Source organism: Rhinoderma darwinii, unplaced genomic scaffold (genome assembly GCF_050947455.1).
Source record: "Rhinoderma darwinii isolate aRhiDar2 unplaced genomic scaffold, aRhiDar2.hap1 Scaffold_621, whole genome shotgun sequence".
Lineage (NCBI taxonomy): Eukaryota > Metazoa > Chordata > Amphibia > Anura > Rhinodermatidae > Rhinoderma > Rhinoderma darwinii.
The window spans coordinates 1-24,732 of record NW_027464177.1 but is presented as its reverse complement, the minus strand read 5'-3'; the positions used below and the strand labels follow the sequence as shown (position 1 = coordinate 24,732).

Here is a 24,732-nt window from a genome sequence, read left to right as displayed (position 1 = left end):
CTCAGGATTCCAGAGCCAGCTTTCTGACATCATAATGGGGCCTCAGAGATAAAAGCCTGGGCCCAGGCAGTGTTGGTCAGTGCTGCTCAGCAGGCAGCACTGGACTGGACTGGATTACAGCTGATACAAGGTGTGAAGGAACAAGGGGTGGCTGTGGGCATGCACTTGCTGCCGCTGCCAGTGTTTATCTGCATGGCAGCAGGGCATTTGGGCGTTGCCAGGAAGGCGTTTTTATGTAGATTCCTCCTCTTTCAGCACTGCATTGTGGTGCAAGCAAAAGAAGCAAATCCTGTCTGGCTTCCTCTCCGGCCTTTATTCACCTCCCGTGTAGCTGTGAGTGTGTGAGCCTGCAGGGCCCCATGGAATTGCCTAGAAGTAGGCTGAATCGCTGCAAGGGCTGAACAGCAGTATCGGGCAGGCTCGGGCAACGCGCGGCCCGTTCGGGTTATCGCTTCTCGGCCTTTTGGCTAAGATCAAGTGTAGTATCTGTTCTTATCAGTTTAATATCTGATACGTCCCCTATCTGGGGACCATATATTAAATGGATTTTTAGAACAGGGAGATGGAAATAGAGCTTGCTCTGTCCACTCCACGCATTGACCTGGTATTGCAGTATTTCCAGGACCGGTGCACCCTTTCCTTATGTGTTGACTAAAAGCAGATTCCAAAAGTGTTTTTTGTCTTTGCTATTGTTTCTGTCTTTCTGAAGGGATCTCCCCTTTTAATCCCATTATTTCAACACCTGTTGGACAATGCATGAGTGATAATGAGCTCATTGATTAAATGCAATTAATGAATAGATTGCCACCTCTTGTTGTGTGTCGTCTGTGTTTCTGTGTTTCCGGCATTTCACATTGGAACACCTCATTCACCTTCCTTGTCTTCTCTCCGCCCTCCCTTTTAGGTAAGTTAAAGAGCTGCACCTGAGCCAGCCACTGATTGATTGATTGATTGATTGATTGATTGATTGATTGATTGATGCAGCACAACAGTCAAATAGTGGAGTGGAGTAGGGGAACAGCAAACAGCCAATAAAGCAGCCCGCCCGCTCGCCTGCCCGCCACAATGGACCTACCTGTGTACACTAGATGGATGTGATGGAATGTACTGTCGTCCCTACATTTCAAGAAGAAGTAAGAATTGCAGTTGCAACAAAGCCTTGCTTGCCTACAAAGAGAGCAGCAATTTGGATTTGTTACTATGTTACCTAGAAGAATAACAAACTGTGCAAGGATGGAGGTTGTAGGAGCAAGGAGAAGTTGTCTGTAAAGTTGGTGGATGCCTATTTTCCATTTTGCAGTCCCTTGTCTCCCTCTTGTGGCCTCCTGGAGGCAACTAGCTGTGCAAAAAAAAGACAGCCTGGCGGCCGGCTGTTGCAGTGTTGCCCTCTCAGGCAACACTGAGTGACTGACTGAGCCTCACCGTCTTATATAAAGTTCAGACGGAACTTTGCACGTGTCATAGTGGAGCCCTCAGGATTCCAGAGCCAGCTTTCTGACATCATAATGGGGCCTCAGAGATAAAAGCCTGGGCCCAGGCAGTGTTGGTCAGTGCTGCTCAGCAGGCAGCACTGGACTGGACTGGATTACAGCTGATACAAGGTGTGAAGGAACAAGGGGTGGCTGTGGGCATGCACTTGCTGCCGCTGCCAGTGTTTATCTGCATGGCAGCAGGGCATTTGGGCGTTGCCAGGAAGGCGTTTTTATGTAGATTCCTCCTCTTTCAGCACTGCATTGTGGTGCAAGCAAAAGAAGCAAATCCTGTCTGGCTTCCTCTCCGGCCTTTATTCACCTCCCGTGTAGCTGTGAGTGTGTGAGCCTGCAGGGCCCCATGGAATTGCCTAGAAGTAGGCTGAATCGCTGCAAGGGCTGAACAGCAGTATCGGGCAGGCTCGGGCAACGCGCGGCCCGTTCGGGTTATCGCTTCTCGGCCTTTTGGCTAAGATCAAGTGTAGTATCTGTTCTTATCAGTTTAATATCTGATACGTCCCCTATCTGGGGACCATATATTAAATGGATTTTTAGAACAGGGAGATGGAAATAGAGCTTGCTCTGTCCACTCCACGCATTGACCTGGTATTGCAGTATTTCCAGGACCGGTGCACCCTTTCCTTATGTGTTGACTAAAAGCAGATTCCAAAAGTGTTTTTTGTCTTTGCTATTGTTTCTGTCTTTCTGAAGGGATCTCCCCTTTTAATCCCATTATTTCAACACCTGTTGGACAATGCATGAGTGATAATGAGCTCATTGATTAAATGCAATTAATGAATAGATTGCCACCTCTTGTTGTGTGTCGTCTGTGTTTCTGTGTTTCCGGCATTTCACATTGGAACACCTCATTCACCTTCCTTGTCTTCTCTCCGCCCTCCCTTTTAGGTAAGTTAAAGAGCTGCACCTGAGCCAGCCACTGATTGATTGATTGATTGATTGATTGATTGATTGATTGATGCAGCACAACAGTCAAATAGTGGAGTGGAGTAGGGGAACAGCAAACAGCCAATAAAGCAGCCCGCCCGCTCGCCTGCCCGCCACAATGGACCTACCTGTGTACACTAGATGGATGTGATGGAATGTACTGTCGTCCCTACATTTCAAGAAGAAGTAAGAATTGCAGTTGCAACAAAGCCTTGCTTGCCTACAAAGAGAGCAGCAATTTGGATTTGTTACTATGTTACCTAGAAGAATAACAAACTGTGCAAGGATGGAGGTTGTAGGAGCAAGGAGAAGTTGTCTGTAAAGTTGGTGGATGCCTATTTTCCATTTTGCAGTCCCTTGTCTCCCTCTTGTGGCCTCCTGGAGGCAACTAGCTGTGCAAAAAAAAGACAGCCTGGCGGCCGGCTGTTGCAGTGTTGCCCTCTCAGGCAACACTGAGTGACTGACTGAGCCTCACCGTCTTATATAAAGTTCAGACGGAACTTTGCACGTGTCATAGTGGAGCCCTCAGGATTCCAGAGCCAGCTTTCTGACATCATAATGGGGCCTCAGAGATAAAAGCCTGGGCCCAGGCAGTGTTGGTCAGTGCTGCTCAGCAGGCAGCACTGGACTGGACTGGATTACAGCTGATACAAGGTGTGAAGGAACAAGGGGTGGCTGTGGGCATGCACTTGCTGCCGCTGCCAGTGTTTATCTGCATGGCAGCAGGGCATTTGGGCGTTGCCAGGAAGGCGTTTTTATGTAGATTCCTCCTCTTTCAGCACTGCATTGTGGTGCAAGCAAAAGAAGCAAATCCTGTCTGGCTTCCTCTCCGGCCTTTATTCACCTCCCGTGTAGCTGTGAGTGTGTGAGCCTGCAGGGCCCCATGGAATTGCCTAGAAGTAGGCTGAATCGCTGCAAGGGCTGAACAGCAGTATCGGGCAGGCTCGGGCAACGCGCGGCCCGTTCGGGTTATCGCTTCTCGGCCTTTTGGCTAAGATCAAGTGTAGTATCTGTTCTTATCAGTTTAATATCTGATACGTCCCCTATCTGGGGACCATATATTAAATGGATTTTTAGAACAGGGAGATGGAAATAGAGCTTGCTCTGTCCACTCCACGCATTGACCTGGTATTGCAGTATTTCCAGGACCGGTGCACCCTTTCCTTATGTGTTGACTAAAAGCAGATTCCAAAAGTGTTTTTTGTCTTTGCTATTGTTTCTGTCTTTCTGAAGGGATCTCCCCTTTTAATCCCATTATTTCAACACCTGTTGGACAATGCATGAGTGATAATGAGCTCATTGATTAAATGCAATTAATGAATAGATTGCCACCTCTTGTTGTGTGTCGTCTGTGTTTCTGTGTTTCCGGCATTTCACATTGGAACACCTCATTCACCTTCCTTGTCTTCTCTCCGCCCTCCCTTTTAGGTAAGTTAAAGAGCTGCACCTGAGCCAGCCACTGATTGATTGATTGATTGATTGATTGATTGATTGATTGATTGATTGATGCAGCACAACAGTCAAATAGTGGAGTGGAGTAGGGGAACAGCAAACAGCCAATAAAGCAGCCCGCCCGCTCGCCTGCCCGCCACAATGGACCTACCTGTGTACACTAGATGGATGTGATGGAATGTACTGTCGTCCCTACATTTCAAGAAGAAGTAAGAATTGCAGTTGCAACAAAGCCTTGCTTGCCTACAAAGAGAGCAGCAATTTGGATTTGTTACTATGTTACCTAGAAGAATAACAAACTGTGCAAGGATGGAGGTTGTAGGAGCAAGGAGAAGTTGTCTGTAAAGTTGGTGGATGCCTATTTTCCATTTTGCAGTCCCTTGTCTCCCTCTTGTGGCCTCCTGGAGGCAACTAGCTGTGCAAATAAAGACAGCCTGGCGGCCGGCTGTTGCAGTGTTGCCCTCTCAGGCAACACTGAGTGACTGACTGAGCCTCACCGTCTTATATAAAGTTCAGACGGAACTTTGCACGTGTCATAGTGGAGCCCTCAGGATTCCAGAGCCAGCTTTCTGACATCATAATGGGGCCTCAGAGATAAAAGCCTGGGCCCAGGCAGTGTTGGTCAGTGCTGCTCAGCAGGCAGCACTGGACTGGACTGGATTACAGCTGATACAAGGTGTGAAGGAACAAGGGGTGGCTGTGGGCATGCACTTGCTGCCGCTGCCAGTGTTTATCTGCATGGCAGCAGGGCATTTGGGCGTTGCCAGGAAGGCGTTTTTATGTAGATTCCTCCTCTTTCAGCACTGCATTGTGGTGCAAGCAAAAGAAGCAAATCCTGTCTGGCTTCCTCTCCGGCCTTTATTCACCTCCCGTGTAGCTGTGAGTGTGTGAGCCTGCAGGGCCCCATGGAATTGCCTAGAAGTAGGCTGAATCGCTGCAAGGGCTGAACAGCAGTATCGGGCAGGCTCGGGCAACGCGCGGCCCGTTCGGGTTATCGCTTCTCGGCCTTTTGGCTAAGATCAAGTGTAGTATCTGTTCTTATCAGTTTAATATCTGATACGTCCCCTATCTGGGGACCATATATTAAATGGATTTTTAGAACAGGGAGATGGAAATAGAGCTTGCTCTGTCCACTCCACGCATTGACCTGGTATTGCAGTATTTCCAGGACCGGTGCACCCTTTCCTTATGTGTTGACTAAAAGCAGATTCCAAAAGTGTTTTTTGTCTTTGCTATTGTTTCTGTCTTTCTGAAGGGATCTCCCCTTTTAATCCCATTATTTCAACACCTGTTGGACAATGCATGAGTGATAATGAGCTCATTGATTAAATGCAATTAATGAATAGATTGCCACCTCTTGTTGTGTGTCGTCTGTGTTTCTGTGTTTCCGGCATTTCACATTGGAACACCTCATTCACCTTCCTTGTCTTCTCTCCGCCCTCCCTTTTAGGTAAGTTAAAGAGCTGCACCTGAGCCAGCCACTGATTGATTGATTGATTGATTGATTGATTGATTGATTGATTGATTGATTGATGCAGCACAACAGTCAAATAGTGGAGTGGAGTAGGGGAACAGCAAACAGCCAATAAAGCAGCCCGCCCGCTCGCCTGCCCGCCACAATGGACCTACCTGTGTACACTAGATGGATGTGATGGAATGTACTGTCGTCCCTACATTTCAAGAAGAAGTAAGAATTGCAGTTGCAACAAAGCCTTGCTTGCCTACAAAGAGAGCAGCAATTTGGATTTGCTACTATGTTACCTAGAAGAATAACAAACTGTGCAAGGATGGAGGTTGTAGGAGCAAGGAGAAGTTGTCTGTAAAGTTGGTGGATGCCTATTTTCCATTTTGCAGTCCCTTGTCTCCCTCTTGTGGCCTCCTGGAGGCAACTAGCTGTGCAAATAAAGACAGCCTGGCGGCCGGCTGTTGCAGTGTTGCCCTCTCAGGCAACACTGAGTGACTGACTGAGCCTCACCGTCTTATATAAAGTTCAGACGGAACTTTGCACGTGTCATAGTGGAGCCCTCAGGATTCCAGAGCCAGCTTTCTGACATCATAATGGGGCCTCAGAGATAAAAGCCTGGGCCCAGGCAGTGTTGGTCAGTGCTGCTCAGCAGGCAGCACTGGACTGGACTGGATTACAGCTGATACAAGGTGTGAAGGAACAAGGGGTGGCTGTGGGCATGCACTTGCTGCCGCTGCCAGTGTTTATCTGCATGGCAGCAGGGCATTTGGGCGTTGCCAGGAAGGCGTTTTTATGTAGATTCCTCCTCTTTCAGCACTGCATTGTGGTGCAAGCAAAAGAAGCAAATCCTGTCTGGCTTCCTCTCCGGCCTTTATTCACCTCCCGTGTAGCTGTGAGTGTGTGAGCCTGCAGGGCCCCATGGAATTGCCTAGAAGTAGGCTGAATCGCTGCAAGGGCTGAACAGCAGTATCGGGCAGGCTCGGGCAACGCGCGGCCCGTTCGGGTTATCGCTTCTCGGCCTTTTGGCTAAGATCAAGTGTAGTATCTGTTCTTATCAGTTTAATATCTGATACGTCCCCTATCTGGGGACCATATATTAAATGGATTTTTAGAACAGGGAGATGGAAATAGAGCTTGCTCTGTCCACTCCACGCATTGACCTGGTATTGCAGTATTTCCAGGACCGGTGCACCCTTTCCTTATGTGTTGACTAAAAGCAGATTCCAAAAGTGTTTTTTGTCTTTGCTATTGTTTCTGTCTTTCTGAAGGGATCTCCCCTTTTAATCCCATTATTTCAACACCTGTTGGACAATGCATGAGTGATAATGAGCTCATTGATTAAATGCAATTAATGAATAGATTGCCACCTCTTGTTGTGTGTCGTCTGTGTTTCTGTGTTTCCGGCATTTCACATTGGAACACCTCATTCACCTTCCTTGTCTTCTCTCCGCCCTCCCTTTTAGGTAAGTTAAAGAGCTGCACCTGAGCCAGCCACTGATTGATTGATTGCTTGATTGATTGATTGATTGATTGATTGATTGATTGATTGATTGATGCAGCACAACAGTCAAATAGTGGAGTGGAGTAGGGGAACAGCAAACAGCCAATAAAGCAGCCCGCCCGCTCGCCTGCCCGCCACAATGGACCTACCTGTGTACACTAGATGGATGTGATGGAATGTACTGTCGTCCCTACATTTCAAGAAGAAGTAAGAATTGCAGTTGCAACAAAGCCTTGCTTGCCTACAAAGAGAGCAGCAATTTGGATTTGTTACTATGTTACCTAGAAGAATAACAAACTGTGCAAGGATGGAGGTTGTAGGAGCAAGGAGAAGTTGTCTGTAAAGTTGGTGGATGCCTATTTTCCATTTTGCAGTCCCTTGTCTCCCTCTTGTGGCCTCCTGGAGGCAACTAGCTGTGCAAAAAAAAGACAGCCTGGCGGCCGGCTGTTGCAGTGTTGCCCTCTCAGGCAACACTGAGTGACTGACTGAGCCTCACCGTCTTATATAAAGTTCAGACGGAACTTTGCACGTGTCATAGTGGAGCCCTCAGGATTCCAGAGCCAGCTTTCTGACATCATAATGGGGCCTCAGAGATAAAAGCCTGGGCCCAGGCAGTGTTGGTCAGTGCTGCTCAGCAGGCAGCACTGGACTGGACTGGATTACAGCTGATACAAGGTGTGAAGGAACAAGGGGTGGCTGTGGGCATGCACTTGCTGCCGCTGCCAGTGTTTATCTGCGTGGCAGCAGGGCATTTGGGCGTTGCCAGGAAGGCGTTTTTATGTAGATTCCTCCTCTTTCAGCACTGCATTGTGGTGCAAGCAAAAGAAGCAAATCCTGTCTGGCTTCCTCTCCGGCCTTTATTCACCTCCCGTGTAGCTGTGAGTGTGTGAGCCTGCAGGGCCCCATGGAATTGCCTAGAAGTAGGCTGAATCGCTGCAAGGGCTGAACAGCAGTATCGGGCAGGCTCGGGCAACGCGCGGCCCGTTCGGGTTATCGCTTCTCGGCCTTTTGGCTAAGATCAAGTGTAGTATCTGTTCTTATCAGTTTAATATCTGATACGTCCCCTATCTGGGGACCATATATTAAATGGATTTTTAGAACAGGGAGATGGAAATAGAGCTTGCTCTGTCCACTCCACGCATTGACCTGGTATTGCAGTATTTCCAGGACCGGTGCACCCTTTCCTTATGTGTTGACTAAAAGCAGATTCCAAAAGTGTTTTTTGTCTTTGCTATTGTTTCTGTCTTTCTGAAGGGATCTCCCCTTTTAATCCCATTATTTCAACACCTGTTGGACAATGCATGAGTGATAATGAGCTCATTGATTAAATGCAATTAATGAATAGATTGCCACCTCTTGTTGTGTGTCGTCTGTGTTTCTGTGTTTCCGGCATTTCACATTGGAACACCTCATTCACCTTCCTTGTCTTCTCTCCGCCCTCCCTTTTAGGTAAGTTAAAGAGCTGCACCTGAGCCAGCCACTGATTGATTGATTGATTGATTGATTGATTGATTGATTGATTGATTGATGCAGCACAACAGTCAAATAGTGGAGTGGAGTAGGGGAACAGCAAACAGCCAATAAAGCAGCCCGCCCGCTCGCCTGCCCGCCACAATGGACCTACCTGTGTACACTAGATGGATGTGATGGAATGTACTGTCGTCCCTACATTTCAAGAAGAAGTAAGAATTGCAGTTGCAACAAAGCCTTGCTTGCCTACAAAGAGAGCAGCAATTTGGATTTGTTACTATGTTACCTAGAAGAATAACAAACTGTGCAAGGATGGAGGTTGTAGGAGCAAGGAGAAGTTGTCTGTAAAGTTGGTGGATGCCTATTTTCCATTTTGCAGTCCCTTGTCTCCCTCTTGTGGCCTCCTGGAGGCAACTAGCTGTGCAAAAAAAAGACAGCCTGGCGGCCGGCTGTTGCAGTGTTGCCCTCTCAGGCAACACTGAGTGACTGACTGAGCCTCACCGTCTTATATAAAGTTCAGACGGAACTTTGCACGTGTCATAGTGGAGCCCTCAGGATTCCAGAGCCAGCTTTCTGACATCATAATGGGGCCTCAGAGATAAAAGCCTGGGCCCAGGCAGTGTTGGTCAGTGCTGCTCAGCAGGCAGCACTGGACTGGACTGGATTACAGCTGATACAAGGTGTGAAGGAACAAGGGGTGGCTGTGGGCATGCACTTGCTGCCGCTGCCAGTGTTTATCTGCATGGCAGCAGGGCATTTGGGCGTTGCCAGGAAGGCGTTTTTATGTAGATTCCTCCTCTTTCAGCACTGCATTGTGGTGCAAGCAAAAGAAGCAAATCCTGTCTGGCTTCCTCTCCGGCCTTTATTCACCTCCCGTGTAGCTGTGAGTGTGTGAGCCTGCAGGGCCCCATGGAATTGCCTAGAAGTAGGCTGAATCGCTGCAAGGGCTGAACAGCAGTATCGGGCAGGCTCGGGCAACGCGCGGCCCGTTCGGGTTATCGCTTCTCGGCCTTTTGGCTAAGATCAAGTGTAGTATCTGTTCTTATCAGTTTAATATCTGATACGTCCCCTATCTGGGGACCATATATTAAATGGATTTTTAGAACAGGGAGATGGAAATAGAGCTTGCTCTGTCCACTCCACGCATTGACCTGGTATTGCAGTATTTCCAGGACCGGTGCACCCTTTCCTTATGTGTTGACTAAAAGCAGATTCCAAAAGTGTTTTTTGTCTTTGCTATTGTTTCTGTCTTTCTGAAGGGATCTCCCCTTTTAATCCCATTATTTCAACACCTGTTGGACAATGCATGAGTGATAATGAGCTCATTGATTAAATGCAATTAATGAATAGATTGCCACCTCTTGTTGTGTGTCGTCTGTGTTTCTGTGTTTCCGGCATTTCACATTGGAACACCTCATTCACCTTCCTTGTCTTCTCTCCGCCCTCCCTTTTAGGTAAGTTAAAGAGCTGCACCTGAGCCAGCCACTGATTGATTGATTGCTTGATTGATTGATTGATTGATTGATTGATTGATTGATTGATTGATTGATTGATTGATGCAGCACAACAGTCAAATAGTGGAGTGGAGTAGGGGAACAGCAAACAGCCAATAAAGCAGCCCGCCCGCTCGCCTGCCCGCCACAATGGACCTACCTGTGTACACTAGATGGATGTGATGGAATGTACTGTCGTCCCTACATTTCAAGAAGAAGTAAGAATTGCAGTTGCAACAAAGCCTTGCTTGCCTACAAAGAGAGCAGCAATTTGGATTTGTTACTATGTTACCTAGAAGAATAACAAACTGTGCAAGGATGGAGGTTGTAGGAGCAAGGAGAAGTTGTCTGTAAAGTTGGTGGATGCCTATTTTCCATTTTGCAGTCCCTTGTCTCCCTCTTGTGGCCTCCTGGAGGCAACTAGCTGTGCAAAAAAAAGACAGCCTGGCGGCCGGCTGTTGCAGTGTTGCCCTCTCAGGCAACACTGAGTGACTGACTGAGCCTCACCGTCTTATATAAAGTTCAGACGGAACTTTGCACGTGTCATAGTGGAGCCCTCAGGATTCCAGAGCCAGCTTTCTGACATCATAATGGGGCCTCAGAGATAAAAGCCTGGGCCCAGGCAGTGTTGGTCAGTGCTGCTCAGCAGGCAGCACTGGACTGGACTGGATTACAGCTGATACAAGGTGTGAAGGAACAAGGGGTGGCTGTGGGCATGCACTTGCTGCCGCTGCCAGTGTTTATCTGCATGGCAGCAGGGCATTTGGGCGTTGCCAGGAAGGCGTTTTTATGTAGATTCCTCCTCTTTCAGCACTGCATTGTGGTGCAAGCAAAAGAAGCAAATCCTGTCTGGCTTCCTCTCCGGCCTTTATTCACCTCCCGTGTAGCTGTGAGTGTGTGAGCCTGCAGGGCCCCATGGAATTGCCTAGAAGTAGGCTGAATCGCTGCAAGGGCTGAACAGCAGTATCGGGCAGGCTCGGGCAACGCGCGGCCCGTTCGGGTTATCGCTTCTCGGCCTTTTGGCTAAGATCAAGTGTAGTATCTGTTCTTATCAGTTTAATATCTGATACGTCCCCTATCTGGGGACCATATATTAAATGGATTTTTAGAACAGGGAGATGGAAATAGAGCTTGCTCTGTCCACTCCACGCATTGACCTGGTATTGCAGTATTTCCAGGACCGGTGCACCCTTTCCTTATGTGTTGACTAAAAGCAGATTCCAAAAGTGTTTTTTGTCTTTGCTATTGTTTCTGTCTTTCTGAAGGGATCTCCCCTTTTAATCCCATTATTTCAACACCTGTTGGACAATGCATGAGTGATAATGAGCTCATTGATTAAATGCAATTAATGAATAGATTGCCACCTCTTGTTGTGTGTCGTCTGTGTTTCTGTGTTTCCGGCATTTCACATTGGAACACCTCATTCACCTTCCTTGTCTTCTCTCCGCCCTCCCTTTTAGGTAAGTTAAAGAGCTGCACCTGAGCCAGCCACTGATTGATTGATTGATTGATTGATTGATTGATTGATTGATTGATTGATTGATTGATGCAGCACAACAGTCAAATAGTGGAGTGGAGTAGGGGAACAGCAAACAGCCAATAAAGCAGCCCGCCCGCTCGCCTGCCCGCCACAATGGACCTACCTGTGTACACTAGATGGATGTGATGGAATGTACTGTCGTCCCTACATTTCAAGAAGAAGTAAGAATTGCAGTTGCAACAAAGCCTTGCTTGCCTACAAAGAGAGCAGCAATTTGGATTTGTTACTATGTTACCTAGAAGAATAACAAACTGTGCAAGGATGGAGGTTGTAGGAGCAAGGAGAAGTTGTCTGTAAAGTTGGTGGATGCCTATTTTCCATTTTGCAGTCCCTTGTCTCCCTCTTGTGGCCTCCTGGAGGCAACTAGCTGTGCAAAAAAAAGACAGCCTGGCGGCCGGCTGTTGCAGTGTTGCCCTCTCAGGCAACACTGAGTGACTGACTGAGCCTCACCGTCTTATATAAAGTTCAGACGGAACTTTGCACGTGTCATAGTGGAGCCCTCAGGATTCCAGAGCCAGCTTTCTGACATCATAATGGGGCCTCAGAGATAAAAGCCTGGGCCCAGGCAGTGTTGGTCAGTGCTGCTCAGCAGGCAGCACTGGACTGGACTGGATTACAGCTGATACAAGGTGTGAAGGAACAAGGGGTGGCTGTGGGCATGCACTTGCTGCCGCTGCCAGTGTTTATCTGCATGGCAGCAGGGCATTTGGGCGTTGCCAGGAAGGCGTTTTTATGTAGATTCCTCCTCTTTCAGCACTGCATTGTGGTGCAAGCAAAAGAAGCAAATCCTGTCTGGCTTCCTCTCCGGCCTTTATTCACCTCCCGTGTAGCTGTGAGTGTGTGAGCCTGCAGGGCCCCATGGAATTGCCTAGAAGTAGGCTGAATCGCTGCAAGGGCTGAACAGCAGTATCGGGCAGGCTCGGGCAACGCGCGGCCCGTTCGGGTTATCGCTTCTCGGCCTTTTGGCTAAGATCAAGTGTAGTATCTGTTCTTATCAGTTTAATATCTGATACGTCCCCTATCTGGGGACCATATATTAAATGGATTTTTAGAACAGGGAGATGGAAATAGAGCTTGCTCTGTCCACTCCACGCATTGACCTGGTATTGCAGTATTTCCAGGACCGGTGCACCCTTTCCTTATGTGTTGACTAAAAGCAGATTCCAAAAGTGTTTTTTGTCTTTGCTATTGTTTCTGTCTTTCTGAAGGGATCTCCCCTTTTAATCCCATTATTTCAACACCTGTTGGACAATGCATGAGTGATAATGAGCTCATTGATTAAATGCAATTAATGAATAGATTGCCACCTCTTGTTGTGTGTCGTCTGTGTTTCTGTGTTTCCGGCATTTCACATTGGAACACCTCATTCACCTTCCTTGTCTTCTCTCCGCCCTCCCTTTTAGGTAAGTTAAAGAGCTGCACCTGAGCCAGCCACTGATTGATTGATTGCTTGATTGATTGATTGATTGATTGATTGATTGATTGATGCAGCACAACAGTCAAATAGTGGAGTGGAGTAGGGGAACAGCAAACAGCCAATAAAGCAGCCCGCCCGCTCGCCTGCCCGCCACAATGGACCTACCTGTGTACACTAGATGGATGTGATGGAATGTACTGTCGTCCCTACATTTCAAGAAGAAGTAAGAATTGCAGTTGCAACAAAGCCTTGCTTGCCTACAAAGAGAGCAGCAATTTGGATTTGTTACTATGTTACCTAGAAGAATAACAAACTGTGCAAGGATGGAGGTTGTAGGAGCAAGGAGAAGTTGTCTGTAAAGTTGGTGGATGCCTATTTTCCATTTTGCAGTCCCTTGTCTCCCTCTTGTGGCCTCCTGGAGGCAACTAGCTGTGCAAAAAAAAGACAGCCTGGCGGCCGGCTGTTGCAGTGTTGCCCTCTCAGGCAACACTGAGTGACTGACTGAGCCTCACCGTCTTATATAAAGTTCAGACGGAACTTTGCACGTGTCATAGTGGAGCCCTCAGGATTCCAGAGCCAGCTTTCTGACATCATAATGGGGCCTCAGAGATAAAAGCCTGGGCCCAGGCAGTGTTGGTCAGTGCTGCTCAGCAGGCAGCACTGGACTGGACTGGATTACAGCTGATACAAGGTGTGAAGGAACAAGGGGTGGCTGTGGGCATGCACTTGCTGCCGCTGCCAGTGTTTATCTGCATGGCAGCAGGGCATTTGGGCGTTGCCAGGAAGGCGTTTTTATGTAGATTCCTCCTCTTTCAGCACTGCATTGTGGTGCAAGCAAAAGAAGCAAATCCTGTCTGGCTTCCTCTCCGGCCTTTATTCACCTCCCGTGTAGCTGTGAGTGTGTGAGCCTGCAGGGCCCCATGGAATTGCCTAGAAGTAGGCTGAATCGCTGCAAGGGCTGAACAGCAGTATCGGGCAGGCTCGGGCAACGCGCGGCCCGTTCGGGTTATCGCTTCTCGGCCTTTTGGCTAAGATCAAGTGTAGTATCTGTTCTTATCAGTTTAATATCTGATACGTCCCCTATCTGGGGACCATATATTAAATGGATTTTTAGAACAGGGAGATGGAAATAGAGCTTGCTCTGTCCACTCCACGCATTGACCTGGTATTGCAGTATTTCCAGGACCGGTGCACCCTTTCCTTATGTGTTGACTAAAAGCAGATTCCAAAAGTGTTTTTTGTCTTTGCTATTGTTTCTGTCTTTCTGAAGGGATCTCCCCTTTTAATCCCATTATTTCAACACCTGTTGGACAATGCATGAGTGATAATGAGCTCATTGATTAAATGCAATTAATGAATAGATTGCCACCTCTTGTTGTGTGTCGTCTGTGTTTCTGTGTTTCCGGCATTTCACATTGGAACACCTCATTCACCTTCCTTGTCTTCTCTCCGCCCTCCCTTTTAGGTAAGTTAAAGAGCTGCACCTGAGCCAGCCACTGATTGATTGATTGATTGATTGATTGATTGATTGATTGATTGATTGATTGATTGATTGATTGATGCAGCACAACAGTCAAATAGTGGAGTGGAGTAGGGGAACAGCAAACAGCCAATAAAGCAGCCCGCCCGCTCGCCTGCCCGCCACAATGGACCTACCTGTGTACACTAGATGGATGTGATGGAATGTACTGTCGTCCCTACATTTCAAGAAGAAGTAAGAATTGCAGTTGCAACAAAGCCTTGCTTGCCTACAAAGAGAGCAGCAATTTGGATTTGTTACTATGTTACCTAGAAGAATAACAAACTGTGCAAGGATGGAGGTTGTAGGAGCAAGGAGAAGTTGTCTGTAAAGTTGGTGGATGCCTATTTTCCATTTTGCAGTCCCTTGTCTCCCTCTTGTGGCCTCCTGGAGGCAACTAGCTGTGCAAAAAAAAGACAGCCTGGCGGCCGGCTGTTGCAGTGTTGCCCTCTCAGGCAACACTGAGTGACTGACTGAGCCTCACCGTCTTATATAAAGTTCAGACGGAACTTTGCACGTGTCATAGTGGAGCCCTCAGGATTCCAGAGCCAGCTTTCTGACATCATAATGGGGCCTCAGAGATAAAAGCCTGGGCCCAGGCAGTGTTGGTCAGTGCTGCTCAGCAGGCAGCACTGGACTGGACTGGATTACAGCTGATACAAGGTGTGAAGGAACAAGGGGTGGCTGTGGGCATGCACTTGCTGCCGCTGCCAGTGTTTATCTGCATGGCAGCAGGGCATTTGGGCGTTGCCAGGAAGGCGTTTTTATGTAGATTCCTCCTCTTTCAGCACTGCATTGTGGTGCAAGCAAAAGAAGCAAATCCTGTCTGGCTTCCTCTCCGGCCTTTATTCACCTCCCGTGTAGCTGTGAGTGTGTGAGCCTGCAGGGCCCCATGGAATTGCCTAGAAGTAGGCTGAATCGCTGCAAGGGCTGAACAGCAGTATCGGGCAGGCTCGGGCAACGCGCGGCCCGTTCGGGTTATCGCTTCTCGGCCTTTTGGCTAAGATCAAGTGTAGTATCTGTTCTTATCAGTTTAATATCTGATACGTCCCCTATCTGGGGACCATATATTAAATGGATTTTTAGAACAGGGAGATGGAAATAGAGCTTGCTCTGTCCACTCCACGCATTGACCTGGTATTGCAGTATTTCCAGGACCGGTGCACCCTTTCCTTATGTGTTGACTAAAAGCAGATTCCAAAAGTGTTTTTTGTCTTTGCTATTGTTTCTGTCTTTCTGAAGGGATCTCCCCTTTTAATCCCATTATTTCAACACCTGTTGGACAATGCATGAGTGATAATGAGCTCATTGATTAAATGCAATTAATGAATAGATTGCCACCTCTTGTTGTGTGTCGTCTGTGTTTCTGTGTTTCCGGCATTTCACATTGGAACACCTCATTCACCTTCCTTGTCTTCTCTCCGCCCTCCCTTTTAGGTAAGTTAAAGAGCTGCACCTGAGCCAGCCACTGATTGATTGATTGATTGATTGATTGATTGATTGATTGATTGATTGATTGATTGATTGATTGATGCAGCACAACAGTCAAATAGTGGAGTGGAGTAGGGGAACAGCAAACAGCCAATAAAGCAGCCCGCCCGCTCGCCTGCCCGCCACAATGGACCTACCTGTGTACACTAGATGGATGTGATGGAATGTACTGTCGTCCCTACATTTCAAGAAGAAGTAAGAATTGCAGTTGCAACAAAGCCTTGCTTGCCTACAAAGAGAGCAGCAATTTGGATTTGTTACTATGTTACCTAGAAGAATAACAAACTGTGCAAGGATGGAGGTTGTAGGAGCAAGGAGAAGTTGTCTGTAAAGTTGGTGGATGCCTATTTTCCATTTTGCAGTCCCTTGTCTCCCTCTTGTGGCCTCCTGGAGGCAACTAGCTGTGCAAAAAAAAGACAGCCTGGCGGCCGGCTGTTGCAGTGTTGCCCTCTCAGGCAACACTGAGTGACTGACTGAGCCTCACCGTCTTATATAAAGTTCAGACGGAACTTTGCACGTGTCATAGTGGAGCCCTCAGGATTCCAGAGCCAGCTTTCTGACATCATAATGGGGCCTCAGAGATAAAAGCCTGGGCCCAGGCAGTGTTGGTCAGTGCTGCTCAGCAGGCAGCACTGGACTGGACTGGATTACAGCTGATACAAGGTGTGAAGGAACAAGGGGTGGCTGTGGGCATGCACTTGCTGCCGCTGCCAGTGTTTATCTGCATGGCAGCAGGGCATTTGGGCGTTGCCAGGAAGGCGTTTTTATGTAGATTCCTCCTCTTTCAGCACTGCATTGTGGTGCAAGCAAAAGAAGCAAATCCTGTCTGGCTTCCTCTCCGGCCTTTATTCACCTCCCGTGTAGCTGTGAGTGTGTGAGCCTGCAGGGCCCCATGGAATTGCCTAGAAGTAGGCTGAATCGCTGCAAGGGCTGAACAGCAGTATCGGGCAGGCTCGGGCAACGCGCGGCCCGTTCGGGTTATCGCTTCTCGGCCTTTTGGCTAAGATCAAGTGTAGTATCTGTTCTTATCAGTTTAATATCTGATACGTCCCCTATCTGGGGACCATATATTAAATGGATTTTTAGAACAGGGAGATGGAAATAGAGCTTGCTCTGTCCACTCCACGCATTGACCTGGTATTGCAGTATTTCCAGGACCGGTGCACCCTTTCCTTATGTGTTGACTAAAAGCAGATTCCAAAAGTGTTTTTTGTCTTTGCTATTGTTTCTGTCTTTCTGAAGGGATCTCCCCTTTTAATCCCATTATTTCAACACCTGTTGGACAATGCATGAGTGATAATGAGCTCATTGATTAAATGCAATTAATGAATAGATTGCCACCTCTTGTTGTGTGTCGTCTGTGTTTCTGTGTTTCCGGCATTTCACATTGGAACACCTCATTCACCTTCCTTGTCTTCTCTCCGCCCTCCCTTTTAGGTAAGTTAAAGAGCTGCACCTGAGCCAGCCACTGATTGATTGATTGATTGATTGATTGATTGATTGATTGATTGATGCAGCACAACAGTCAAATAGTGGAGTGGAGTAGGGGAACAGCAAACAGCCAATAAAGCAGCCCGCCCTCTCGCCTGCCCGCCACAATGGACCTACCTGTGTACACTAGATGGATGTGATGGAATGTACTGTCGTCCCTACATTTCAAGAAGAAGTAAGAATTGCAGTTGCAACAAAGCCTTGCTTGCCTACAAAGAGAGCAGCAATTTGGATTTGTTACTATGTTACCTAGAAGAATAACAAACTGTGCAAGGATGGAGGTTGTAGGAGCAAGGAGAAGTTGTCTGTAAAGTTGGTGGATGCCTATTTTCCATTTTGCAGTCCCTTGTCTCCCTCTTGTGGCCTCCTGGAGGCAACTAGCTGTGCAAAAAAAAGACAGCCTGGCGGCCGGCTGTTGCAGTGTTGCCCTCTCAGGCAACACTGAGTGACTGACTGAGCCTCACCGTCTTATATAAAGTTCAGACGGAACTTTGCACGTGTCATAGTGGAGCCCTCAGGATTCCAGAGCCAGCTTTCTGACATCATAATGGGGCCTCAGAGATAAAAGCCTGGGCCCAGGCAGTGTTGGTCAGTGCTGCTCAGCAGGCAGCACTGGACTGGACTGGATTACAGCTGATACAAGGTGTGAAGGAACAAGGGGTGGCTGTGGGCATGCACTTGCTGCCGCTGCCAGTGTTTATCTGCATGGCAGCAGGGCATTTGGGCGTTGCCAGGAAGGCGTTTTTATGTAGATTCCTCCTCTTTCAGCACTGCATTGTGGTGCAAGCAAAAGAAGCAAATCCTGTCTGGCTTCCTCTCCGGCCTTTATTCACCTCCCGTGTAGCTGTGAGTGTGTGAGCCTGCAGGGCCCCATGGAATTGCCTAGAAGTAGGCTGAATCGCTGCAAGGGCTGAACAGCAGTATCGGGCAGGCTCGGGCAACGCGCGGCCCGTTCGGGTTATCGCTTCTCGGCCTTTTGGCTAAGATCAAGTGTAGTATCTGTTCTTATCAGTTTAATATCTGATACGTCCCCTATCTGGGGACCATATATTAAATGGATTTTTAGAACAGGGAGATGGAAATAGAGCTTGCTCTGTCCACTCCACGCATTGACCTGGTATTGCAGTATTTCCAGGACCGGTGCACCCTTTCCTTATGTGTTGACTAAAAGCAGATTCCAAAAGTGTTTTTTGTCTTTGCTATTGTTTCTGTCTTTCTGAAGGGATCTCCCCTTTTAATCCCATTATTTCAACACCTGTTGGACAATGCATGAGTGATAATGAGCTCATTGATTAAATGCAATTAATGAATAGATTGCCACCTCTTGTTGTGTGTCGTCTGTGTTTCTGTGTTTCCGGCATTTCACATTGGAACACCTCATTCACCTTCCTTGTCTTCTCTCCGCCCTCCCTTTTAGGTAAGTTAAAGAGCTGCACCTGAGCCAGCCACTGATTGATTGATTGATTGATTGATTGATTGATTGATTGATTGATTGATTGATTGATGCAGCACAACAGTCAAATAGTGGAGTGGAGTAGGGGAACAGCAAACAGCCAATAAAGCAGCCCGCCCGCTCGCCTGCCCGCCACAATGGACCTACCTGTGTACACTAGATGGATGTGATGGAATGTACTGTCGTCCCTACATTTCAAGAAGAAGTAAGAATTGCAGTTGCAACAAAGCCTTGCTTGCCTACAAAGAGAGCAGCAATTTGGATTTGTTACTATGTTACCTAGAAGAATAACAAACTGTGCAAGGATGGAGGTTGTAGGAGCAAGGAGAAGTTGTCTGTAAAGTTGGTGGATGCCTATTTTCCATTTTGCAGTCCCTTGTCTCCCTCTTGTGGCCTCCTGGAGGCAACTAGCTGTGCAAAAAAAAGACAGCCTGGCGGCCGGCTGTTGCAGTGTTGCCCTCTCAGGCAACACTGAGTGACTGACTGAGCCTCACCGTCTTATATAAAGTTCAGACGGAACTTTGCACGTGTCATAGTGGAGCCCTCAGGATTCCAGAGCCAGCTTTCTGACATCATAATGGGGCCTCAGAGATAAAAGCCTGGGCCCAGGCAGTGTTGGTCAGTGCTGCTCAGCAGGCAGCACTGGACTGGACTGGATTACAGCTGATACAAGGTGTGAAGGAACAAGGGGTGGCTGTGGGCATGCACTTGCTGCCGCTGCCAGTGTTTATCTGCATGGCAGCAGGGCATTTGGGCGTTGCCAGGAAGGCGTTTTTATGTAGATTCCTCCTCTTTCAGCACTGCATTGTGGTGCAAGCAAAAGAAGCAAATCCTGTCTGGCTTCCTGTCCGGCCTTTATTCACCTCCCGTGTAGCTGTGAGTGTGTGAGCCTGCAGGGCCCCATGGAATTGCCTAGAAGTAGGCTGAATCGCTGCAAGGGCTGAACAGCAGTATCGGGCAGGCTCGGGCAACGCGCGGCCCGTTCGGGTTATCGCTTCTCGGCCTTTTGGCTAAGATCAAGTGTAGTATCTGTTCTTATCAGTTTAATATCTGATACGTCCCCTATCTGGGGACCATATATTAAATGGATTTTTAGAACAGGGAGATGGAAATAGAGCTTGCTCTGTCCACTCCACGCATTGACCTGGTATTGCAGTATTTCCAGGACCGGTGCACCCTTTCCTTATGTGTTGACTAAAAGCAGATTCCAAAAGTGTTTTTTGTCTTTGCTATTGTTTCTGTCTTTCTGAAGGGATCTCCCCTTTTAATCCCATTATTTCAACACCTGTTGGACAATGCATGAGTGATAATGAGCTCATTGATTAAATGCAATTAATGAATAGATTGCCACCTCTTGTTGTGTGTCGTCTGTGTTTCTGTGTTTCCGGAATTTCACATTGGAACACCTCATTCACCTTCCTTGTCTTCTCTCCGCCCTCCCTTTTAGGTAAGTTAAAGAGCTGCACCTGAGCCAGCCACTAATTGATTGATTGATTGATTGATTGATTGATTGATTGATTGATTGATTGATTGATGCAGCACAACAGTCAAATAGTGGAGTGGAGTAGGGGAACAGCAAACAGCCAATAAAGCAGCCCGCCCGCTCGCCTGCCCGCCACAATGGACCTACCTGTGTACACTAGATGGATGTGATGGAATGTACTGTCGTCCCTACATTTCAAGAAGAAGTAAGAATTGCAGTTGCAACAAAGCCTTGCTTGCCTACAAAGAGAGCAGCAATTTGGATTTGTTACTATGTTACCTAGAAGAATAACAAACTGTGCAAGGATGGAGGTTGTAGGAGCAAGGAGAAGTTGTCTGTAAAGTTGGTGGATGCCTATTTTCCATTTTGCAGTCCCTTGTCTCCCTCTTGTGGCCTCCTGGAGGCAACTAGCTGTGCAAAAAAAAGACAGCCTGGCGGCCGGCTGTTGCAGTGTTGCCCTCTCAGGCAACACTGAGTGACTGACTGAGCCTCACCGTCTTATATAAAGTTCAGACGGAACTTTGCACGTGTCATAGTGGAGCCCTCAGGATTCCAGAGCCAGCTTTCTGACATCATAATGGGGCCTCAGAGATAAAAGCCTGGGCCCAGGCAGTGTTGGTCAGTGCTGCTCAGCAGGCAGCACTGGACTGGACTGGATTACAGCTGATACAAGGTGTGAAGGAACAAGGGGTGGCTGTGGGCATGCACTTGCTGCCGCTGCCAGTGTTTATCTGCATGGCAGCAGGGCATTTGGGCGTTGCCAGGAAGGCGTTTTTATGTAGATTCCTCCTCTTTCAGCACTGCATTGTGGTGCAAGCAAAAGAAGCAAATCCTGTCTGGCTTCCTCTCCGGCCTTTATTCACCTCCCGTGTAGCTGTGAGTGTGTGAGCCTGCAGGGCCCCATGGAATTGCCTAGAAGTAGGCTGAATCGCTGCAAGGGCTGAACAGCAGTATCGGGCAGGCTCGGGCAACGCGCGGCCCGTTCGGGTTATCGCTTCTCGGCCTTTTGGCTAAGATCAAGTGTAGTATCTGTTCTTATCAGTTTAATATCTGATACGTCCCCTATCTGGGGACCATATATTAAATGGATTTTTAGAACAGGGAGATGGAAATAGAGCTTGCTCTGTCCACTCCACGCATTGACCTGGTATTGCAGTATTTCCAGGACCGGTGCACCCTTTCCTTATGTGTTGACTAAAAGCAGATTCCAAAAGTGTTTTTTGTCTTTGCTATTGTTTCTGTCTTTCTGAAGGGATCTCCCCTTTTAATCCCATTATTTCAACACCTGTTGGACAATGCATGAGTGATAATGAGCTCATTGATTAAATGCAATTAATGAATAGATTGCCACCTCTTGTTGTGTGTCGTCTGTGTTTCTGTGTTTCCGGCATTTCACATTGGAACACCTCATTCACCTTCCTTGTCTTCTCTCCGCCCTCCCTTTTAGGTAAGTTAAAGAGCTGCACCTGAGCCAGCCACTGATTGATTGATTGATTGATTGATTGATTGATTGATTGATTGATTGATGCAGCACAACAGTCAAATAGTGGAGTGGAGTAGGGGAACAGCAAACAGCCAATAAAGCAGCCCGCCCGCTCGCCTGCCCGCCACAATGGACCTACCTGTGTACACTAGATGGATGTGATGGAATGTACTGTCGTCCCTACATTTCAAGAAGAAGTAAGAATTGCAGTTGCAACAAAGCCTTGCTTGCCTACAAAGAGAGCAGCAATTTGGATTTGTTACTATGTTACCTAGAAGAATAACAAACTGTGCAAGGATGGAGGTTGTAGGAGCAAGGAGAAGTTGTCTGTAAAGTTGGTGGATGCCTATTTTCCATTTTGCAGTCCCTTGTCTCCCTCTTGTGGCCTCCTGGAGGCAACTAGCTGTGCAAAAAAAAGACAGCCTGGCGGCCGGCTGTTGCAGTGTTGCCCTCTCAGGCAACACTGAGTGACTGATTGAGCCTCACCGTCTTATATAAAGTTCAGACGGAACTTTGCACGTGTCATAGTGGAGCCCTCAGGATTCCAGAGCCAGCTTTCTGACATCATAATGGGGCCTCAGAGATAAAAGCCTGGGCCCAGGCAGTGTTGGTCAGTGCTGCTCAGCAGGCAGCACTGGACTGGACTGGATTACAGCTGATACAAGGTGTGAAGGAACAAGGGGTGGCTGTGGGCATGCACTTGCTGCCGCTGCCAGTGTTTATCTGCATGGCAGCAGGGCATTTGGGCGTTGCCAGGAAGGCGTTTTTATGTAGATTCCTCCTCTTTCAGCACTGCATTGTGGTGCAAGCAAAAGAAGCAAATCCTGTCTGGCTTCCTCTCCGGCCTTTATTCACCTCCCGTGTAGCTGTGAGTGTGTGAGCCTGCAGGGCCCCATGGAATTGCCTAGAAGTAGGCTGAATCGCTGCAAGGGCTGAACAGCAGTATCGGGCAGGCTCGGGCAACGCGCGGCCCGTTCGGGTTATCGCTTCTCGGCCTTTTGGCTAAGATCAAGTGTAGTATCTGTTCTTATCAGTTTAATATCTGATACGTCCCCTATCTGGGGACCATATATTAAATGGATTTTTAGAACAGGGAGATGGAAATAGAGCTTGCTCTGTCCACTCCACGCATTGACCTGGTATTGCAGTATTTCCAGGACCGGTGCACCCTTTCCTTATGTGTTGACTAAAAGCAGATTCCAAAAGTGTTTTTTGTCTTTGCTATTGTTTCTGTCTTTCTGAAGGGATCTCCCCTTTTAATCCCATTATTTCAACACCTGTTGGACAATGCATGAGTGATAATGAGCTCATTGATTAAATGCAATTAATGAATAGATTGCCACCTCTTGTTGTGTGTCGTCTGTGTTTCTGTGTTTCCGGCATTTCACATTGGAACACCTCATTCACCTTCCTTGTCTTCTCTCCGCCCTCCCTTTTAGGTAAGTTAAAGAGCTGCACCTGAGCCAGCCACTGATTGATTTATTGATTGATTGATTGATTGATTGATTGATTGATGCAGCACAACAGTCAAATAGTGGAGTGGAGTAGGGGAACAGCAAACAGCCAATAAAGCAGCCCGCCCGCTCGCCTGCCCGCCACAATGGACCTACCTGTGTACACTAGATGGATGTGATGGAATGTACTGTCGTCCCTACATTTCAAGAAGAAGTAAGAATTGCAGTTGCAACAAAGCCTTGCTTGCCTACAAAGAGAGCAGCAATTTGGATTTGTTACTATGTTACCTAGAAGAATAACAAACTGTGCAAGGATGGAGGTTGTAGGAGCAAGGAGAAGTTGTCTGTAAAGTTGGTGGATGCCTATTTTCCATTTTGCCTTCCCTTGTCTCCCTCTTGTGGCCTCCTGGAGGCAACTAGCTGTGCAAAAAAAAGACAGCCTGGCGGCCGGCTGTTGCAGTGTTGCCCTCTCAGGCAACACTGAGTGACTGACTGAGCCTCACCGTCTTATATAAAGTTCAGACGGAACTTTGCACGTGTCATAGTGGAGCCCTCAGGATTCCAGAGCCAGCTTTCTGACATCATAATGGGGCCTCAGAGATAAAATCCTGGGCCCAGGCAGTGTTGGTCAGTGCTGCTCAGCAGGCAGCACTGGACTGGACTGGATTACAGCTGATACAAGGTGTGAAGGAACAAGGGGTGGCTGTGGGCATGCACTTGCTGCCGCTGCCAGTGTTTATCTGCATGGCAGCAGGGCATTTGGGCGTTGCCAGGAAGGCGTTTTTATGTAGATTCCTCCTCTTTCAGCACTGCATTGTGGTGCAAGCAAAAGAAGCAAATCCTGTCTGGCTTCCTCTCCGGCCTTTATTCACCTCCCGTGTAGCTGTGAGTGTGTGAGCCTGCAGGGCCCCATGGAATTGCCTAGAAGTAGGCTGAATCGCTGCAAGGGCTGAACAGCAGTATCGGGCAGGCTCGGGCAACGCGCGGCCCGTTCGGGTTATCGCTTCTCGGCCTTTTGGCTAAGATCAAGTGTAGTATCTGTTCTTATCAGTTTAATATCTGATACGTCCCCTATCTGGGGACCATATATTAAATGGATTTTTAGAACAGGGAGATGGAAATAGAGCTTGCTCTGTCCACTCCACGCATTGACCTGGTATTGCAGTATTTCCAGGACCGGTGCACCCTTTCCTTATGTGTTGACTAAAAGCAGATTCCAAAAGTGTTTTTTGTCTTTGCTATTGTTTCTGTCTTTCTGAAGGGATCTCCCCTTTTAATCCCATTATTTCAACACCTGTTGGACAATGCATGAGTGATAATGAGCTCATTGATTAAATGCAATTAATGAATAGATTGCCACCTCTTGTTGTGTGTCGTCTGTGTTTCTGTGTTTCCGGCATTTCACATTGGAACACCTCATTCACCTTCCTTGTCTTCTCTCCGCCCTCCCTTTTAGGTAAGTTAAAGAGCTGCACCTGAGCCAGCCACTGATTGATTGATTGATTGATTGATTGATTGATTGATTGATTGATGCAGCACAACAGTCAAATAGTGGAGTGGAGTAGGGGAACAGCAAACAGCCAATAAAGCAGCCCGCCCGCTCGCC

At 47.8% G+C, this 24,732-nt stretch overlaps 17 non-coding genes across 17 annotated transcripts; all 17 read left to right on the top strand.

Moving 5' to 3' along the window:
* Window positions 1–447: 447 nt before the first annotated feature.
* On the top strand, window positions 448–638 carry LOC142726304 (U2 spliceosomal RNA). Its single transcript, XR_012876765.1, has one exon. It is a non-coding gene; the product is annotated as a U2 spliceosomal RNA (small nuclear RNA).
* Window positions 639–1,918: 1,280 nt separating this feature from the next.
* Window positions 1,919–2,109, top strand: LOC142726303 (U2 spliceosomal RNA). Its single transcript, XR_012876764.1, has one exon. It is a non-coding gene; the product is annotated as a U2 spliceosomal RNA (small nuclear RNA).
* A 1,276-nt stretch (window positions 2,110–3,385) lies between these two features.
* LOC142726302 (U2 spliceosomal RNA) lies at window positions 3,386–3,576 on the top strand. Its single transcript, XR_012876763.1, has one exon. It is a non-coding gene; the product is annotated as a U2 spliceosomal RNA (small nuclear RNA).
* Window positions 3,577–4,859: 1,283 nt separating this feature from the next.
* LOC142726300 (U2 spliceosomal RNA) lies at window positions 4,860–5,050 on the top strand. The gene has a single exon (XR_012876762.1). It is a non-coding gene; the product is annotated as a U2 spliceosomal RNA (small nuclear RNA).
* Window positions 5,051–6,337: 1,287 nt separating this feature from the next.
* On the top strand, window positions 6,338–6,528 carry LOC142726298 (U2 spliceosomal RNA). The gene has a single exon (XR_012876760.1). It is a non-coding gene; the product is annotated as a U2 spliceosomal RNA (small nuclear RNA).
* A 1,296-nt stretch (window positions 6,529–7,824) lies between these two features.
* Window positions 7,825–8,015, top strand: LOC142726297 (U2 spliceosomal RNA). The gene has a single exon (XR_012876759.1). It is a non-coding gene; the product is annotated as a U2 spliceosomal RNA (small nuclear RNA).
* Window positions 8,016–9,299: 1,284 nt separating this feature from the next.
* On the top strand, window positions 9,300–9,490 carry LOC142726296 (U2 spliceosomal RNA). The gene has a single exon (XR_012876758.1). It is a non-coding gene; the product is annotated as a U2 spliceosomal RNA (small nuclear RNA).
* A 1,308-nt stretch (window positions 9,491–10,798) lies between these two features.
* On the top strand, window positions 10,799–10,989 carry LOC142726295 (U2 spliceosomal RNA). The gene has a single exon (XR_012876757.1). It is a non-coding gene; the product is annotated as a U2 spliceosomal RNA (small nuclear RNA).
* Window positions 10,990–12,281: 1,292 nt separating this feature from the next.
* Window positions 12,282–12,472, top strand: LOC142726294 (U2 spliceosomal RNA). The gene has a single exon (XR_012876756.1). It is a non-coding gene; the product is annotated as a U2 spliceosomal RNA (small nuclear RNA).
* A 1,288-nt stretch (window positions 12,473–13,760) lies between these two features.
* On the top strand, window positions 13,761–13,951 carry LOC142726293 (U2 spliceosomal RNA). The gene has a single exon (XR_012876755.1). It is a non-coding gene; the product is annotated as a U2 spliceosomal RNA (small nuclear RNA).
* A 1,300-nt stretch (window positions 13,952–15,251) lies between these two features.
* Window positions 15,252–15,442, top strand: LOC142726291 (U2 spliceosomal RNA). The gene has a single exon (XR_012876753.1). It is a non-coding gene; the product is annotated as a U2 spliceosomal RNA (small nuclear RNA).
* Window positions 15,443–16,742: 1,300 nt separating this feature from the next.
* On the top strand, window positions 16,743–16,933 carry LOC142726278 (U2 spliceosomal RNA). Its single transcript, XR_012876743.1, has one exon. It is a non-coding gene; the product is annotated as a U2 spliceosomal RNA (small nuclear RNA).
* Window positions 16,934–18,213: 1,280 nt separating this feature from the next.
* On the top strand, window positions 18,214–18,404 carry LOC142726266 (U2 spliceosomal RNA). The gene has a single exon (XR_012876732.1). It is a non-coding gene; the product is annotated as a U2 spliceosomal RNA (small nuclear RNA).
* A 1,292-nt stretch (window positions 18,405–19,696) lies between these two features.
* On the top strand, window positions 19,697–19,887 carry LOC142726254 (U2 spliceosomal RNA). Its single transcript, XR_012876721.1, has one exon. It is a non-coding gene; the product is annotated as a U2 spliceosomal RNA (small nuclear RNA).
* Window positions 19,888–21,179: 1,292 nt separating this feature from the next.
* LOC142726336 (U2 spliceosomal RNA) lies at window positions 21,180–21,370 on the top strand. The gene has a single exon (XR_012876794.1). It is a non-coding gene; the product is annotated as a U2 spliceosomal RNA (small nuclear RNA).
* A 1,284-nt stretch (window positions 21,371–22,654) lies between these two features.
* On the top strand, window positions 22,655–22,845 carry LOC142726324 (U2 spliceosomal RNA). The gene has a single exon (XR_012876783.1). It is a non-coding gene; the product is annotated as a U2 spliceosomal RNA (small nuclear RNA).
* A 1,280-nt stretch (window positions 22,846–24,125) lies between these two features.
* On the top strand, window positions 24,126–24,316 carry LOC142726311 (U2 spliceosomal RNA). The gene has a single exon (XR_012876772.1). It is a non-coding gene; the product is annotated as a U2 spliceosomal RNA (small nuclear RNA).
* The last annotated feature ends 416 nt before the right edge of the window (window positions 24,317–24,732 follow it).